General features: G+C 42.1%; 1 protein-coding gene across 1 annotated transcript in view; it reads right to left on the bottom strand.

Annotated features, from left to right (window-relative positions):
* The window catches only part of MYO3B (myosin IIIB), a gene marked incomplete at both ends in the record, with an annotated part of 373,275 nt that overhangs the window by 186,471 nt on the left and 168,750 nt on the right, over positions 1-18,054 (bottom strand). The window lies entirely within an intron of this gene.

The raw sequence follows: 18,054 nt of genomic DNA, 5'->3' as shown, positions 1-18,054 counted from the left end.
ATAAGATGAAATCTCAGAGTCATTTTACTTTGCATTTCCCTGATGGCTAAGGAAGTTGAAGATTTCTTTAAGTGATTTGTGGCCATTAGAGATTCCTGTTGGGAATTCTCTGCTTAGATCTGTGTACTCCGTTTTTTAAATTGGGTTATTTGGTTTGTTTATGTCTAGTTTCTTAAGTTCTTTGTATGTTTTGGATATCAATCCTCTGTCAGCTGTGAAGTTCATAAAAATACTTTTCTCATTCTGTAGGCTGCCATTTAGTCCTTTTGATGGTGTCCCTTGCCTTGCAGAAAGTTTTCAGTTTTATGACATTTATAACATTTATTAATTGTTGACCTTAGTGCCTTCATGATTGATGTTCAGTTCAGTTCAGGAAGTTGTCTTCAAGGCTATTCCCCACTTTCTCTTCTATCAAATTTGGTGATTCTGGTTTTACCTTGAGGTCTTTGATGCATTTGAACCTGAGTTTTGTGCAGGGTGATAGATAGGGATCTATTTGCCTTCTTCTGCATGCAGACATTCAATTAGACCAGCACCATTTGCTGGAGATGCTTTCTTTTTTTCTATTGTATAATTCTGGCCTCTTTCTTTTTTTCTATTGTATAATTCTCTTAAGTCAAGTATCCTTAAGTGTATGGATTTACTACTGGGTCTTTTGTTCGACTCCACTGATCAATCTGTCTGCTTTTATGTCATTAGTGTGTGGTTTTTATTACTATTGCTCTGTAGTACAAGCAATACAGATGGTGATACCTCCAGAAGATCTTTTATTGTACAGGATTGTTTTAGCTATTCTGAGTTAGTTTGTTTTCTATATGAAGCTGAGGATTGTTCTTTCAAGGGCTGTAAAGAATTGTGTTGGAATTTCAATGGGAATTACATTGAATTTGTAGATTGCTTTTGGTAAGCTGGCCATTTTTACTATGTTAATCCTACTGGTCCATGAGCATGGGAGATCTTTTCATTGTTATCTTCTTCAATTCCTTTCTTCAAAGACTTGAAGTTCTTGTCATACAGATTTTTCACTTGCTTAGTTAGATTTACACCAAGATATTTTATAGTATTTGTGGCTATGTGAAGGGTATTGTTTCCCTAATTTCTTTCTCAGCTCATTAATCACTTGTATGTATGAGGGCTACCAGTTCGGGGGGTTTATTTTGTATGTAGCCACTTTGCAGTAGGTGTTTATCAGCTGTAGGAATTCCCTGATAGATTTTTTAGGGTTGCTTATGTGTACTGTCACATCATCTGCACATAGCAATACATTGACTTCTTCCTTTCCAATTTGAATGCCCTTGATCGCCTCTAGTTGCCTTATTGTTCTGGCTAGAACTTCAAATACTATATTGAAGAAATTTGGAGAGAAGGGACAGCCTTGTCTTGTCCCCGATTTTTGCTTTAAGTTTCTCTCCATTTAATTTGATGTTGGCTATCAGCTTGCTGTATACTGCCTTTATTATATTTAAATATGTGCCTTAATTATCTGATCTCTCTAGGACTTTTATTATAAAGAGGTGTTGGATTTTGTTAAAGGCTTTTTCAGCATCTAATGAGATGATCATGTGGGGTTATTTTTCCTTTTAGTTTGTTTATATGGTAGATTACATTGACAGATGTTTATATGTTGAAGTATCCCTGCATTTCTGGAATGAATCATGGCCAGAATATGTGGTAGAGGGGATTGGTTACTTTTTTTTTTTTAATAAGATCTCCTGCATCCCAGGCTGACCTCTTAGAACTCACTATATCAATAGAAGATGGTGTCACCCTGTGGTCCCCCTGCTTCTGTCTCCTGAGTCCTGGGATTACAAACATTTACTACCCCGCCCAATTTTCCTGGTGCTGGCAATCATACAAACCAATGTATATGTTACATAAGCACTCTACTCACTGAGTCGCCTCCCAGCCTAAAATGTAATTAAGTAATACATGTAATAAAATTAGTTCAAGTAGACATTCCCATAGTTCCCTTCATGAAACTAATACTCAGTGTGCTGCCGGGAGAAAGCATTGCCCATGGGTTAAAAGCTCTGGTCCCAGTCTCGGGGCTGTGAATCTTGAGTGAGACACTCAGTAATCCCTTAATGGCAGCCACTCAGTCCTCGTCATCTGTCCCACAGGTGGCTGGGAAAGCACGAACAGTCTTGGGTATAGAAATTCAAATTAGATTTCTGAATGCATCAAGTACTAGTCTTAGGTCCTTATCAAATTTCAGAATCAACAATGTGTGTAACTCATCTCATTACTCAGAATGCCATTAAATTACACAGGTCAAATGTGCTCCTACACCCTGTGAGTTCAGCAGTAGGATGTCGTCGAAGCTTCCCTGGGTGGTGCAATATGCCCCATTTTGTCACAGTTTAAAAGGTGTCACCCTCTGATGCAGTTCTGTCTCCTTGGGTCGCGCAGCTGGCTTTGCCTGATGCTGGTGATGTACCAGACAAGCGCTATGGGGTTGTCATGTGTGGTTTCCTCCTGCCTGCACACACAGAGGAAGTAGGCAGAGGACACCTTGGACTCTGCACACTGAGTCTTCCTCCCCAGTCTCCCTCGCTGGTTAAATTAGAAGGTTCATACGAAGCATTAGTCACCTCCAGTACTGGAGCCAGGTTTAGGGTAAAAGTCCAAACTAAAACCGAGGCTTTGTTTTATCTAATCTAATCAAATCACCAACCTAAGCAGCCAAAAATGGTTAACCAGAACAGTTTCTTTCCCTGTACTTTTACACGTGGGCAATGTCAACTGCTTTCCCAGAAGACCTGAGCTTAGCTGCCAACATCCATGGTCACAGCCAGAAGCTTACCTGTGCTGTTACTTCTGCACACACACACACACACACACACACACACACACACACACACACATACACACATACACACACACACACACATACACACACACACAGACCCATAAATATGCATAATTTGAAATAATGATTTTTGTGGTACATGCTTTTAACCCTGCCCTCAGAAGGCAGAGGCAGGCAACCCTCTGTGAGTTAGAAGCCAGAGTGATCTACACAGTAAGACCCAGGCCAGCCAGAGTTGCATAGAGATGCTGTCTCAAAAATGAATAAAGTAATAATTTTTTTTTAAAGAGAAAGAAATCAAATTGGCTTAAAGTGTATTTTTTTTTTTTGAACCAAGTGTGACACACATGTAAAAAAACCAGCGGTTTGGAGCCTGAAACCAGAAGACTCGTGAGTTCAAGGCTATTCTGGGCTTCATAGGAAGTTCCCACCCAGGCTGGGTTACCTTGTTTCAGGAAAGGCAATGATAACTTTCAGTGTGTCTAAGAGCATCCATCTGCATCCTTGCTTGCCACTTTATTGAATAAAATGCCAGCAAGCCCCCCCCTTTCATAAGCCTAAGAGATTTGTCTCCTTAAAGTTCAACATAAAGAAGAAAATAAAAAAATAAACTGAATTTTAAAATAAAATAACTGAATTCTCGCTGTGTTCATTTCAGTTATTTTTTTAAACGACTTTATTTTACAAAACAAAGATAAATGTACAGATTTTAAACATTTTTTGCTTAAAATTATACATTTTTGTCAGTACTGTTTTTTCAGATATTAAAATAATTTTTACATAAAACTATGTGAATATATTTTTTAGTCAGTACTTGATTTTTTCAAGGGCTTGACAGTATGCATTGAAAACCTAATAGTTACAATGAGCGTAAAGTACATGCAAAACAAAACGCAACATGGAAATTGTCAAAGTCTTCTTGTTTTGTAAATATATATATTTTTTTGTTTTCTTTATTTCCTGGACTTCATACAGTCTGTGAGTTGTTTCTGGGGGAGTGCAAGCCTCTGGGGTTAGCATCCCAATATCAGTGACTGCATATTATGTCTGTTCTTTTGTGACTGGGTTATCTCACTCAGGATGATATTCTCTAGATGCAGCCATTTTCTTAAGAATTTGGTTAAGTCATTGTTTCTGGTGGCTGAGTAGTATTCCATTGTGTAAATGTACCACAATTTTTGTATCCATTCATCTTCTGAAGGACATCTGGGTTCTTTCCAGCTTCTGGCTATTATAAATAGAGCCGCTATGAACATTGTGGTGCATATATCTTTGTTGTGTATTAAAGTGTCTCTGGGGTATATGCCCAGAAGTGGAATAGCTGGGTCTTCAGGTAGTACTATATCCAATTTTCTGAGGTATCGCCAGACTGATTTCCAGAGTGGTTGTATTAGTTTGCAACCCCACCAACAGTGGAGGAGTGTTCCTCTTTCTCCGCAGCCTCGCCAGCATCTGCTGTCATCTGATTTTTGGATCTTGGCCAATCTGACTGGTGTGAGGTGGAATCTCAGGGTTGTTTTGATTTGCATTTCCCTGATGGCTAAGGATATCGAGCACTTCCTCAGATGTTTCTCAGCCATTCGGTGTTCCTCAACTGAGAACGTTTTGTTTAGCTCTGTACCCCATCTTTTAATAGGGTTATTTGATTCTCTGGTGTCTAGCTTTTTGAGTTCCTTGTATACCTTGGATATTAGGCCTCTATCTGATGTGGTGTTGGTAAAGATCTTTTCCCATTCTGTTGGTTGCCGTTTTGTTTTCTTGACGATGTCCTTAGCCTTACAGAAACTTTGCAATCTCATTAAGTCCCATTTGTTAATCTTTGACCTTAGAGCTTGAGCCATTGGTGTTTTGTTCAGGAAATTTTCTCCTGTGCCTATGTGTTCTAAGGTTTTCCCTACTTTCTCATCTAATAGTTTCAGTGTATCTGGTTTAATATGGAGATCTTTGATCCACTTACCCTTGAGCTTTGTACAAGGAGATAAGAAAGGGTCTATTTTCATTCTTTTGCATGCTGAGTGCCAGTTGGACCAGCACCATTTGTTGAATAGGCTGTCCTTTTTCCATTGAATGTTTACTGCTCCTTTGTCAAAAATCAGGTGACCATATACATGAGGGCTCATTTCTGGATCTTCTATTCTATTCCATTGATCCACATGCCTATTTCTGTACCAGTACCATGCAGTTTTCAGCACAATTGCCTTGTAATATAGCTTGAGGTCAGGGATAGTGATTCCCGCAGATGTTTTTTTGTTGTTGAGGATGAATTTAGCTATTCTAGGTCTTTTGTTATTTCATATGAAATTTCACATTGATCTTTCCAATTCCATGAAGAACTGGGTTGGAATTTTGATGGGGATTGCATTAAATCTGTAGATTGCTTTTGGTAGGATGGCCATTTTTAAGATGTTGATCTTTCCAATCCATGAGCATGGGAGATCTTTCCATTTTCTGAGATCCTCCTCAATTTCCTTCTTTAGAGGTTTGAAGTTCTTGTCCTACAGGTCCTTCACTTGCTTAGTTAGAGTCACACCAAGGTATTTCATAGTTTTTGTGACGATTGTGAAGGGTACCTTTTCCCTAATTTCTTTCTCCACATGTTTGTCCTTTGAGTATAGGAAGGCTACTGGTTTGTTCGAGTTAATTTTGTATCCAGCCACTTTGCTGAACTTGTTTATTAGTTGTAGAAGTTCTCTGGTGGAATTTTTGGTGTCACTCAAGTACACTATCATGTCATCTTCAAAGAGTGATGTTTTTATCTCTTCCTTTCCAATTTGTATTTCCTTGATCTCCTTTTGCTGTCTAATTGCTCCAGCCAGGACTTCCAGTACTATGTTGAATAGGTAGGGGGAGAGTGGGCAGCCTTGTCGAGTCCCTGATTTTAGTGGGATTGCTTCAAGTTTCTCGCCATTAAGTTTGATGTTGGCTGTTGGTTTTCTGTATATTGCTTTTATTATGTTTAGGTATGGACCTTGGATTCCTGTTCTTTCCAGGACTTTTAACATGAAGGAGTGTTGGATTTTGTCAAATGCTTTCTCAGCATCTAGTGAGATGACCATGTGATTCTGATCTTTGAGTTTGTTTATATGGTGGATTACATTGATGGATTTCCTTATATTAAACCATCCCTGTATCCCAGGGATGAAGCCTACTTGGTCATGATGAATGATCATTTTAATGTGTTCTTGGATTCGGTTTGCAAGGATTTTGTTGAGTATTTTTGCATCAATGTTCATAAGTGAGATTGGTCTGAAGTTCTCTTTCCTTGTAGGGTCTTTGTGTGGTTTAGGTACGAGGGTTATTGTAGCCTCAAAAAATGAGTTAGGTAGTATTCCAACTGATTCTATCTTTTGGAATAGTTTGGAGAGTACTGGTGTTATATCCCCAATAAATGTCTGATAAAATTCTGCACTGAACCCGTCTGGACCTGGGCTTTTTTTGGTTGGGAGACTTTTGATGACTTCTTCTATTTCTTTAGGTGTTATAGGGTTATTTAGATGGTTTACTTGGTCCTGGTTTAACTTTGGGATCTTGTATCTGTCTAGGAATTTATCCATTTCCTCCAGATTTTCCAATTTTGTGGAGTATAAGTTTTTGTAGTAGGATCTGATGATTTCTTGAATTTCCTCAGTTTCAGTTGTTATGTCCCCACTTTCCTTTCTGATGTTGTTAATTTGTATCATTTCAGTTATTTTTATCTCTTTCTTTATTCCTTCCTGCCCATCTAATTTGTGTGAAATAAACCATTTGACCAGGAAAGTCAGCAAGAGTCTGGAGAAATGTCTCAGTCGTTCAGAGCACCGGCTGCTCTTGCAGAGGACCCTGGGTCCGTTCCCAGCACCCGCACAGCAGCTCACAACCATCCATAACTTCAGTTCCGGGAGATCTGATGTCCTCTTTAGGCTTCCAAGGGCATGAGGCATGTGTGTGTGGTACACAGAATTACCAAGGGAGCTGATTCTGTCGAGATGACGTAAACATTCCGTGCATGTGTCTCCACTCGGGGTGAAATACCTGAGCTGCTGTCTCAGGAGTTTGGGAAGTGAATGCTCACAGGCAGATGGGGAAAGAAACTAGAATCTGAGATCCCAGCAAGTGTGCGTCCTGGGGGTGATTTCCAGGACTGCATGAGGTGGGCAGACACTAGGTGGACACTCACTGGATGCTATATGTCCTTCCCTCTAGATGATGTTTTTGCAGACAGTTCAAGATAAAAGCACTGGCAAACCTCAGCTTCAGCCTCAGAAATGAGTAGATGTTGGCAGAAAGTTGATTTTCAGTGTGTGTGGGCACAGTTTGGCACCACCAGGATCCTAGGTGGTATTTCCTAAGCCCACCAGCAGATTGTCTGTAGTTATGGCAGTATTTATGTCTGTCTGTCTCATGCACCTAAACTCCAAGAACCATGCCAATGAGTTTGAATCTCATCAAAATCTTCCCACAAGGATTTAAACAAAATGAATTGGAAAAGAGCTCGGAATCACCATTATTAGCACGGTGTGACGTCTTCTCCTGCTGATGGGCAATCTAATCCTTAGAGATGGTACTTACTAAAGATTGTGGTTGACCAATTTAGAAGCTGGTGTTGATTAAGATATTTTCATTCACATAAAGACCAGTTCACTAGTTTACACACACACACACACACACACACACACCTCAATAGCTGCATTTGCTCTCTCCATTTAGTGTTCTTCTGAAAAGGATGCCTGCTTCATTTTCCTCCTGGAGGGTTTGGAGAGTTAAAAACTTGGGTTTAATTTTATTTTTCTGTCTTCTTGAGTCAAGTAGTTGGTTCTCTTGCCGGGAACTGCAAATTTAGATTATCTGAAACTCTCATGCTCCACCTAGTGTCTCAATTAAAGAACAGCATCTGTTAACAATTTTCCCAAGTAATCCTTTGTTTAAATATAAAAATTGCAGATCTTCAACTTAAAAATACTTGCGTTTGGCTGGGCAGTAGTGGTCCCAGCCACTTGTAAGGAGGAGGCAGACAGACCTCTGAGTTCGAGGCCAGCCTGGTCTGCAGAGTGAGATTCAGGACAGCCAGGGCTACACAGAGAAACTTGAAAAACAGAACATCAAACAAACATAAAAGTTGGGTTGAGCAGAGGCACAGCTGGGTCTGTTTTGTTCAGAGGAGGATGATGACTGATACCTGGCCACCCAGAAGGCTGGACTGGATGTTGTCTAGCAACCTACCATCTTTATGCTGTTCTAAGAAGTCAGCCTTCCTGAATCCCCCAAATATCCTGAGCATTGTCTACGCCCTTATCCTAGTCTTAGGTTCTTGGTAATTATAGGCCATCCTTATGAAAGAGTCCCATGTACTTTGCATCCTCCACAAATAGAGTCTATCCTTATGTTCATTCCAAATCCCCTCCCTCAGGCCCTCACCCTGAGCTCTGATGGTCAGTCCGTAGAACTGATTCTTGTTGCACGGGTCTCAGATGCTTTGCTACATTGCACGGGAGTTTCCACGTAGCTATGCCTCGGGTTTCGTTGTGACGAGTGTCATTTGGAAACCTCTTTCCAAAGATTTTTCTGGGCTTAAATGTGTCAGAGAAATGAACCATGAGAAATAAACCGAACTCTGAAAGTTTGCCAGCGCTTGCTAAGTGGTGCCGACTAGAGTTTCATTCTTTACCTGGTGTGGCTCATCTTCCTGCCAGCCGTGACACTTGCAGGGTCCCCAGGAGGGTTGAGTATGCCAAAGCTTGGATAAATAGATACATATAGGTGACAGTAAAAGACATTTTATTTAATAAAGGTATATGGTAAGATATAAATTTGTTTTGTTCTTATACAAAGCATGCTGTCTACTCCTACTTTTAACATACTTGGTGGACATATAAATGTCCAGAAATACTCTATGTTCCAAATGAGCACTTAATCTCATGCACAGCGTGCTCTGAGGTGCTGTTGCATAGAGCGATGGCTGTAACTCAAGTGTCTTCTAAGAGGAATGTTCTGGGGCAAAGTACAACAAAGTCTAAATTGCCTTTTCTGTATTTCCTGCTTGTGTTCATGAGGCAGATAGAGTTTGAGGTTTGAAGCTACGAGGAAAAGCTGGGTGGTCTGGGTCTGGGTTGGATGCAGTAGAGGATGCCAAGTCACGTGACTTTAGGTTTCAGGAACCAGAGATGATGTTTATGTTAAGGTAGAAATGTGGGCATGCGTGGAGCCAGTGGCAGGCTTTTTCAAGACTGTCTTTGGCCCAGGTCATGGGTGGGAAGAGAACTTTGAAAACATCAAAGTGGTTCAGACTAGAGTTTACTCTCTATGCCCATGTTACAGTGAAGCAATTTTGGGGTAGCCCCATCTCGGTGACAGGCTAGTCTTGTGTGTGATTTCCCTTCAAAGTGCATCCTTAACCCACTAGCTTCCTGTCTTCAAGCAGAGACTCCAGGTCACGGGGTACAAACAGGTTCAGGAGTCCCACACATTGGGGTTGGATATGATTTTACCCTCATGTAAGCGCTCTAAATCATGACCCAAGAATGCAACTTCCTTACCTGATACATATTCACACACCATTCATCACTGAGAGATACTCTCTGTGCAGCAGTCTTTAGACAGCTGCCCTCTGGAAGGCCCGTCATGAAGATTATTTCTGCCCCTGTTCCTCCATTCCCAGAATATAATCTATCCTTCCCTCCCAAGATGCAAATGGAAAGTTGTCTATCAGATGCCATGCTTAAAGGAGGTGGTGGTATTTGTTAGGGATAGAGGGAATGCAGGTGCCAGAATAAGGAAGAAAGGAAATGAGGAAGAGGACCAGGCTCAAAGGTGGTGGTCCAAAGAGAAAGAGCCCATTCCCTTTGACCCTAACCAGTGGCTCCAAACAGTAAGGTAAACATTGCTCAAAAGTGAGGCTAGAGTTACAGCACCAGTCTATGCTATCAAATACTACATCCAGATAACTTTTGTTTCAGCTTATCCTCTGATTCGAGGTCAAAGACAAGGAATGGTTTCATTTGACTTTATAGAGTGAGGGAACCAGCAGGAGACAAACCATCACAGATTACTTTATGGGATTCTATTGCCTCTTGTGAGTCAAACATGGAGTAGATACCAGTTGAGTTTGAAGCCCATGGCTCCCTGAATGAGATGTGGACCTATATAATGTAAGGTTAAAGTTCTCAAACATACAAACTTGAAAACTAGAAAACTGAGCAGAAATCATTATAGTAACTGCCTATTTTTGACTTATGCAGTTTGGGCCAACAAATTGTCATGGTATTATCAATCATATTAAGCAACAATTGATACTATTCCTACCTTCTCCAGACAACAACAGGAGTCTGGGACAAAAGCAGAAAATTAAATATTGCTTTGTTCACACAGTGAGGCACAATGTGCAGGTTGTGAGGGCATCAGGGTGTGGGGTGTGGGGATGTGGGGGATGGGGCATGAGGGGAGTGATACTAATTATATCAAGGTATAGATTTATTCCATCTCTGTTAGGGATATAGGAAGACATTTAACTTCCGATGTGGGCAATATCCTTAGCACTTTGTATGATCATTCAGAAGGTCTTTATTTACAGAGGCCCCAGGAGCCTGTGGGCATATAGGATATCGAGTGTATTTGTGCACACACAAGTTTGCAAGTAGAAGGGCAGAGGAGAGAGCAAGGCTGCCTAGGGAAAGCCTGGCAGGTGAGCAGTGAGAAATCTGTTTTTAAAGGTCACCACTGCAGGCTGAAAAGGACTCAGTGCAACTGAAGTCATTGTTCTAATCAGCCTCGGGCAAATCACAAGGGCAGAATCCAAAAGCCATTAAGCATAACAAGTGGGGGTGTGTGTGTGAAAATTGTTACTAAATTCTCCTAGCAAATAATACTTAGAGTAGACCTTTGGCTTTTGATCGTCTAACATTTGTCATCTCAGCAGGCCCTAGCTACCTGCAGGGGCAGGACACACTAGAACTTGTCATTTTCCTGAGACTCACAGCTGAGTTCATGGTCACAGTGCAGCCACCCAGGGCCTTCCCTGCCTCCATCACATTCCAGACCGTGATTCTCTCTCCTAATGATTCTTGTGGGGTGATAAAATGGTAGTTTCAAGTCTACAGCTCCAATTTTTAACAGCTAGGCCACATACCGGGTAATAGCAACAAATTCCTGGATTTGCAAAAAGGGTTTGGGAAAGAAGACATTTTGAAGATCAGGGAAATAGGGGCTGGTGTTATCAAAAAAAAAAAAAATTAAATTGTTTAAAAGCTTCTCTGACAAGTTAAGAAACACTGTAGCCTTAAACTGTTATCTGCAAATGCTAAACAATTCTTACTTCCTTTAAGATTGTGTACCTCTTAGATTCTTAACTGTTGTGCCTAAGACATATGCCATGGCAAAACCATAAGTTATCAGGAAAATTTAAGTTCCCTTGAGGTGCTATGTATGTATACATGAACATCAACATCATGGAATGATACTGACCAAATCTCAGTAATACAGTGTTCCTTCTGCCTACAGATCCTCCATTGGACTTCACAGGTAGAATCCTAAAGCTAAGTGGATAGAGATCTGGATATAAAAGAGAAAGAAATGTTGCCTCAAGCTCTGCTTTTCCATACAGCTGCTGCATTCAGAAGAGCTATACCCGTGAGAGCTAAGATGGACTTCGAATCTCAAGCCCTTCTCCAGACAGGGTGTGCCTTCCTCTGCACTGTATCCCACTGCAACCACGCCCCCTGATGCCTACACATTTAAATGCTAGTCCTATCTGTTTATCATAGCCAAGATGGCCATCTCCCCATTAAATCTTGACATAGCACTACCCTCTGCCTGCTAAGGATTTTTGGGATTGTTGCTCTTATAAGAGGGATACTGAGGTAGACTGCCCTTTTGGAGTAAGAGGTTTATTAGAGTTGGTAACACTGCATGCAGACAGCATGAGAAAAATTCAGACCCACAGTGTAAAGTGGAGTCTCTTTGTATAGGTCTCAGAGAAGGTCCCATATCATGTAACTGATGGGTACCTCTTACTACCTGCTCATAGTCATACCTAAGAAGTAGGGGAGGGGGACATGAGTTTGGTCCTTTAGTTAATGAGTGTCCATCATACAGAATGTGTTATCTTTTAACCCTGGCTGTTTAGGATCTCTGGGATTGGGAAGAGAGGATTATAGGTTCCTAGGCAGCTTCTTGGTAGGGTGCCTGCCATTTCCCCATAGCTGTGAGGACTACAGAGTTAACTAGGAGAGGAGGCTGCTGCCAGTGAACATAGCTGTGTCAGCCTGATGCTAAACTTAACACCACTTGATTTCAGTGGCAGGGAGGGTAGCTCCTGCTCGGTTCTGCCTCCCCTACCTCTGCTCTCCCTTACCATTCTCCCCTACCTCCTCCTCCTCCTCCTCTTCCTCCTCCTCTTCCTCCTCCTCTTCCTCCTCCTCTTCCTCCTCCTCCTCCTTCTCCTCCTCCTCCTCCTCCCCAGCACCTGGCCCTTTTGCTTTCTCTTCCTTCTGTTACCTCTTCCTACTCTTACCTGAGGGCTCCTCAACTTGCCAATACATTAAGAGAAACTGAATTTCTATCGCACTGAAGTTTTCCATGAGCACAGCTCTGTCCTTTTTCTAAGTTCCTCTCTAAAGCTCCCCAGAGCTCAGTCCCTCCCTCCCTTTGTTCTCCATACTCTGCTGAGCCTGTGCTTCTTCTTCATGCCAATAACCAGCTCCTGACTAGACCCAGCCTCCGAGTTACTAAGCCACTGTCAGGCCTCTAAATCTGCTTTCCTTGCCCTACACCTTGTGCTCAAGAGTAACTAGAGACAAGGCAATGGTGGAGAGCAGCCCACTTGCTATTCTGATGTCCTGGGGGTTCTCCATGTCTCTCTTAAACACTTCACAGCATTGGAGGGTCAGTCAGTCACCCTGCATCCAGGTCTGCACTTCTGAAAAGCCATAGCTGTATTTGCCTGACTTTGTCACATTCTCCATAGCAACCCTTCCAAAGGCTCAGCATCGCCCTGATGCAGAGCACCACTGCCCACCCTGATACCTTTGTAGTTTTTGAAAAGCTAACGGCCATTCAGCATGAGTTTTCTCACAGTACCTCCTTTTCCCTCCAGGTTTTCAGAACATTCTCATCTTGCCTGTGTGTGTGTTTCTAGCGTTGAGGTTCATCTTAAGACCAACCAACCATCTCTTAGACCCTTGGTCCATTTTTTTTGCTCCTCTATCTTCTCTCTTCTATCTTTAATGTCTCCTCTACACATAACCCTCCCCTTCATCTTTTCAAGCCTTCCCCATCTTTTTAAAAAGTTATTTATTTGTTTATTTATTCACTTTATATCCCGATTGTGGCTCAATCTCCTTCTTTTCCTCCCAGTCCCACCCTTACAAATCCTTCTCTCTATCACCCCCTCCCCTTCTCCTCAGAAAGAGAAGTCTACCTGGGTACCCCTCCACCCTGGGACATCCAGTCTCAGTAGTACTGAGTGCATCCTATCTCATTGCAGCCCAGCTAGGCAGCCCAGCTAGGAGAAAGGGATTCAGTGGCAGGCACCAAAGTTCAAGATAGCCTCAACTCCTATTGTTAGGGGATCCACATGAAGACCAAGCTACACATCTGCTATGAATGTGTAGGCAGCCTAGGTCCAGCCCCTGCATGCTCTTTGGTTGGTGGTTCAGTCTCTGTAAGCTCCCATGCTCCAGGTTAGTTGACTCTGTAGGATGTCCTTGACCCCTGTGGCTCGCTCAAGACTATCTCCGACTCCTGCACAAGACTCCCTGAGCTCTTCCTGACGTTTGGCTTCGAGTTTCTGCATCTGTTTCCGTCTGCTGCTGAATGAAGCCTCTTAGGGCTCTGACAGCGAGCCTAGGACCATTTGGACCATTGAAGACACAACTTAGGGCAGGAAGCTGGAAGCTGTGAATGACACCTGTATGTACTTGGCAGTACATTTGCTATGATAGGAAAATAGAATGGAACATTGACTGCTATCTCTTAGTCTCTGGTAATTTCTCTTTGATTTCTGTGTGAATCAGGGCTGGTAGCTTAATTTTTTCTTTCCCTAGACAACCAACTTATCACTAAGTCCTGACAATAGCCTGACTTCAGCATCTTCTAATGTTTGTATTTGTTACCACTGCTCTTGTTTATGGGCAACTTCAGTGCAATAGGGTGAAGGTTTTTATAGGGGTAGCTAGTTGAGGAACCCCAAAGTAAGAATAAAATCATTAACAAAGTGATTGATGGAAGATGAGAAAGGATGGGAAGGAAAGTCATTGATTGGTAACAGGTAACAAGGCAAGGAGTAAAGAAAAACAGGTAAAGATTTAGGAGACTTGTGACCATCACAATGGGGATATCAGTTAAGGAAAGCAATGGAAGACAGAAGGGAACAGGAGGATCCACAATCCCTCCCCAGTCCCCTCACAGTGGAGAGGTGGAATGTGGTTCTGGGTTGCAACACTGGATACGTGGCCATCTCAGTTATGGTTGGACAGTCAAGAATATAGAAGCAAGGCTGGGCATCATGGAGGATTAGTCACAATGCAGCAGAAAGTGTCCCATGCATGGAGGAAGGCTTGAATTGTGAGGCCCATCTTAGCTCTTGTGGGTTTAAACTGTAGCTCTTCTGCATGAAGCAGCTTTATGGAAAGGATTGATGAAATCCTATGTACATACACCCAGATCTATATCCATGTAGATTTAGCATTAGACTCAGTCTTCATAGTCCGATGGAGACACCTAATTGAGATGGGTCAATCTCTGTCTCTAGTCTTGCCTCACCCCATTTTATTCTCCACTCTACCACCAGAACATTCTAGAACGCATATCTTCCTGGAACTCTTCAGTGGCTCCTTTTTGCCTAAGACACAACTCTGATGTCTTTAGGCCCAAGGACCTGATCTTACCTTACTTTCTTCCTCTCTTCCTCCCAGCCCACAAAGCTCCAAGGCTGCCTGCTAACTCACCTGTCTTCCCACACTCTCTCCAGCCCCGGCTCCCTTCCAGTGTTCTCTCTTTGCCCCCCTCTCAATAACTTCCTTTCCATCTACTGTTTGATCTTCAGAATCATGCTCAAAGTCCATCACCCTACCAGTTATGATTTTCCAAACAAGACAGAAGACACAAGAATACCGGAGCTGAGATGATAAATATTCACTCATTTTCTTGCAATGATAGTTATATGGCAGGCTGGAAAATGTGAAACCATGGGCTCATCCAGTTTTAAATCCTAACTGAACCACTTCCCGGTGTCTTTTCCTTTTAATGTCTTCCCTAGGCATCCCAAGACCATCTGGGATGCCTTTACCCTGGGGCAGAGCCAGGCCAACCACAGCCTTACCTTGGGACTTCTGCTCTTATCTCAGGACTTCTCAATCTTCCTAATGCTGTGACCCTCTAATACTCGTGCTGCTGTGACTCCCAACCATAAAGTAGTTCATTGCTATTTCATAACTTTGCTATTGTTATGAATCATAATGGAAATAATTTTTGGAAATAGCAAGTTGTCAAACGGGTCACAAGCCACAGATTGAGAACCCCTGTCTTGTCTGATTCTTGTTTATGAGGTACAAAGACGATTAGCATTTTATCAAGAACCAGATCTGGTTTGCCTTTGCAGTTGCTCAGTGTAGGGCTTGACACCTACACGCATAAGTAAGTGTTTCTACAGAGAATAAATGAATACATTTGATTTTGAGAAAGAGATAAAAATCAATACTTTTAACCTTTGGTGCCTCCGTATTGTTTATTTTCATGATCTTCTCTGATAATTAAGGAGATGGATTTTTCACAGATGAAGGGCAAAAAAAAAAAAAAAAAAAAAAAAAAGGTAGTTATGCTGGCTAGTTTTGTGTCAACTGGACATAAGCCAGAGTCATCTGAGAAGAGGGAACCTCAGCTGAAAGAATGCTCCACAGAATTGGACTTCAGGCAAGCCTAGAGGGCATTTTTTTTAAATATTTGAATTCTTCATTCTGTATTTATTTATTTATTTATTTGCTTATTTGTTTATTTATTTATTATATAAGCACACTGTAGCTGTCTTCAAACACACCAGAAGAGGCCATCAGATCTCATTGCAGATGGTTGTGAGCCACTATGCGGTTGTTGGGATTTGAACTCAGGACCTCTGGAAGAGCAGTCGGTACTCTTAGTCACCAAGCCATCTCTCCAGCTCGGGCATTTTCTTAAGTAGTGATCGATGTGGGAGGAGCCAGCCCACTGGGAGTGGTGTGACCTCTGAACTGGTGATTTGAGGTACTATGAGGAAGCAAGCTGAGCAAGCCATGAGGAACAAACTAGTAAGCAGCATCCCTCCATGGCCTCTGCATCAGCTCCTGCCTTCAGGATGCTGCCCTGTATGAGTTCCTGCCCTGTGTGCCTTTGGTAATGAACAGTGCTAATGATGAGTTAGTGAAAGAAACCCATTCTACCCCAAGTTGGTTTGGGTTATAGTGTTTCAACAGAGCAAAAAAATCCTAAGACTATGGTGTTCCAAAGACATGAAGGACTCTAAACAGACTATGCACAGATATTTTCTATGACCAACATTTATTGAAGGCTAACACTGTAGGCAGAGCCATCCTGATCTTTTATGTATAGATTCAATCCACAATCAAAATAATCCCCATCTTATAGAAGAAAGTTTGGAAGAACAAAAAGGTAAATAACTTCCTCAGCAAGTGGCTGAGCTACAGCCCAAATCTGGCAGAGCCTATGGTTTTAATCATTGGCTTGCCCTGCCTGGTGTGTGAGCATCGATGGGAAGAAATGAGGGGCTATGTTGCCATCCGTCTGCGCTCTCACCTGTATTAGTCCCCATCTTCACTGGAAACGCACAGCTTTAGACAGATTGGCTAGCCAGCTGCTCATGAGAGCTTTTCCTGATGGCTTCAGAAAACATCTATATAGCTGATGCCTTGCTAGCTGCTAAGAGAAAGTGTCGATTACACTGTGTTCCCTTTGGAATTTATTTCTGACCTCCCAAGGAAGGGGCTGTTCAACGTTTTTGATGCATAGTTGTGAGGTTGTAATTTTTGTAATGACTGTTCAAAGGAACACAAAGTACAGAATGGAACTGGAGATCACAAAGACCCTGTTGAGAAGCCTTTGCCTCCTACCAGGCATCGAACATCAAAAGAGTTGGCAAAGAGTGATTAGAGCAGGGGCTCGTGTGAGCACAGAGTCATGGCTGTCTAAGGGGGAATGGAGGGTTAAAATGACAGTGTAGAACCACACAAGCAAAAAGAAAAAGAAATGGGCAGAAGTATGAAGGTTGGTAAGTCTGAGAACTGTCTTAGAAGCCATTGGATAAGAGCTCTCTGACCTAACAGAGAAAGAAGTGGTTCTGACTTAAATGCTTGGGTTTCTGGGTGTTTGTACCTTGTCCTCTTTTTGGTAGTATGTGTGAATGTGTGGAACAGGCTGTTGTTAAAAAAAAAAAAAAAAACTAAAGGAAAGTAGGCTTTTGGTTTCCCTGGTCTCAAGCACAAGTTCCTACTACTTCCAAAGGCGCCAAGTCACAAGAATGGGTCTTTCTGCCTTGTTGGCTAGACACAGACACAGAAATAGCCATAGCAGAAAGAACCAATAGGAAAATGTTTGCTTTGCATCATCCTAAGCAGAAACCTGTGACAACAGAGAAAATCAGCACAGCACAGTCACCTTGAAATTCCATCTCTGGCAAGCCTGGCTTTGGCTTTCTGGTGTGTAAACAGGTTTCTGCACACCACAGGGATATCTCCGGAACTGACTTACCCTGTGTTATTTTCTTCACCTCCCCTATTCCGAGCGTTCTTCTGATAACACTGGGCCGGTACTTATCTGAATTCTGCCCAGAATTACAAGAGCCAAGTAATTGCTGAGTAGGGGAGCTTCGTTTGCAACTAAATTCCTTTTTCCTTAAAGAGAAATTCTGCCACCCTCTGGACAGAAATCAAAGATCTGTTCCTTTGAGATTCACACAGAATAGAGTTTTAAAAGACTTGTTCCCACGCCCTAAAAATAAACATCTTTTCAAAACTATATGCCCTTTAAAAGCTGGGGGAGAAGGACAGAGCCATGTAGAAGGTGGCCTGGCTGCTTTAGCATAGACAAAGGACATAAAACATAAAACTAAGGTAAATCTACAAATTCTGTAGAGAACGGGCTCATAGCCCATCAAAGAAACACTCTCTGGCATTTAACACACACTTCCCACGGCCAGTTGGTAGGGTCCATGTTAGCTCTCCAGTCTGCACTGGCCAGTTAATGACTTTTCACAGAATCTCAGCCATGACTGTTTGGCTACATTT

The sequence above is a fragment of the Micromys minutus genome (genome assembly GCF_963924665.1).
Source record: "Micromys minutus genome assembly, chromosome: 13".
NCBI lineage: Eukaryota > Metazoa > Chordata > Mammalia > Rodentia > Muridae > Micromys > Micromys minutus.
Note: the sequence above shows the minus strand (reverse complement) of the source record. Positions and strands in the feature narration are given on the sequence as shown.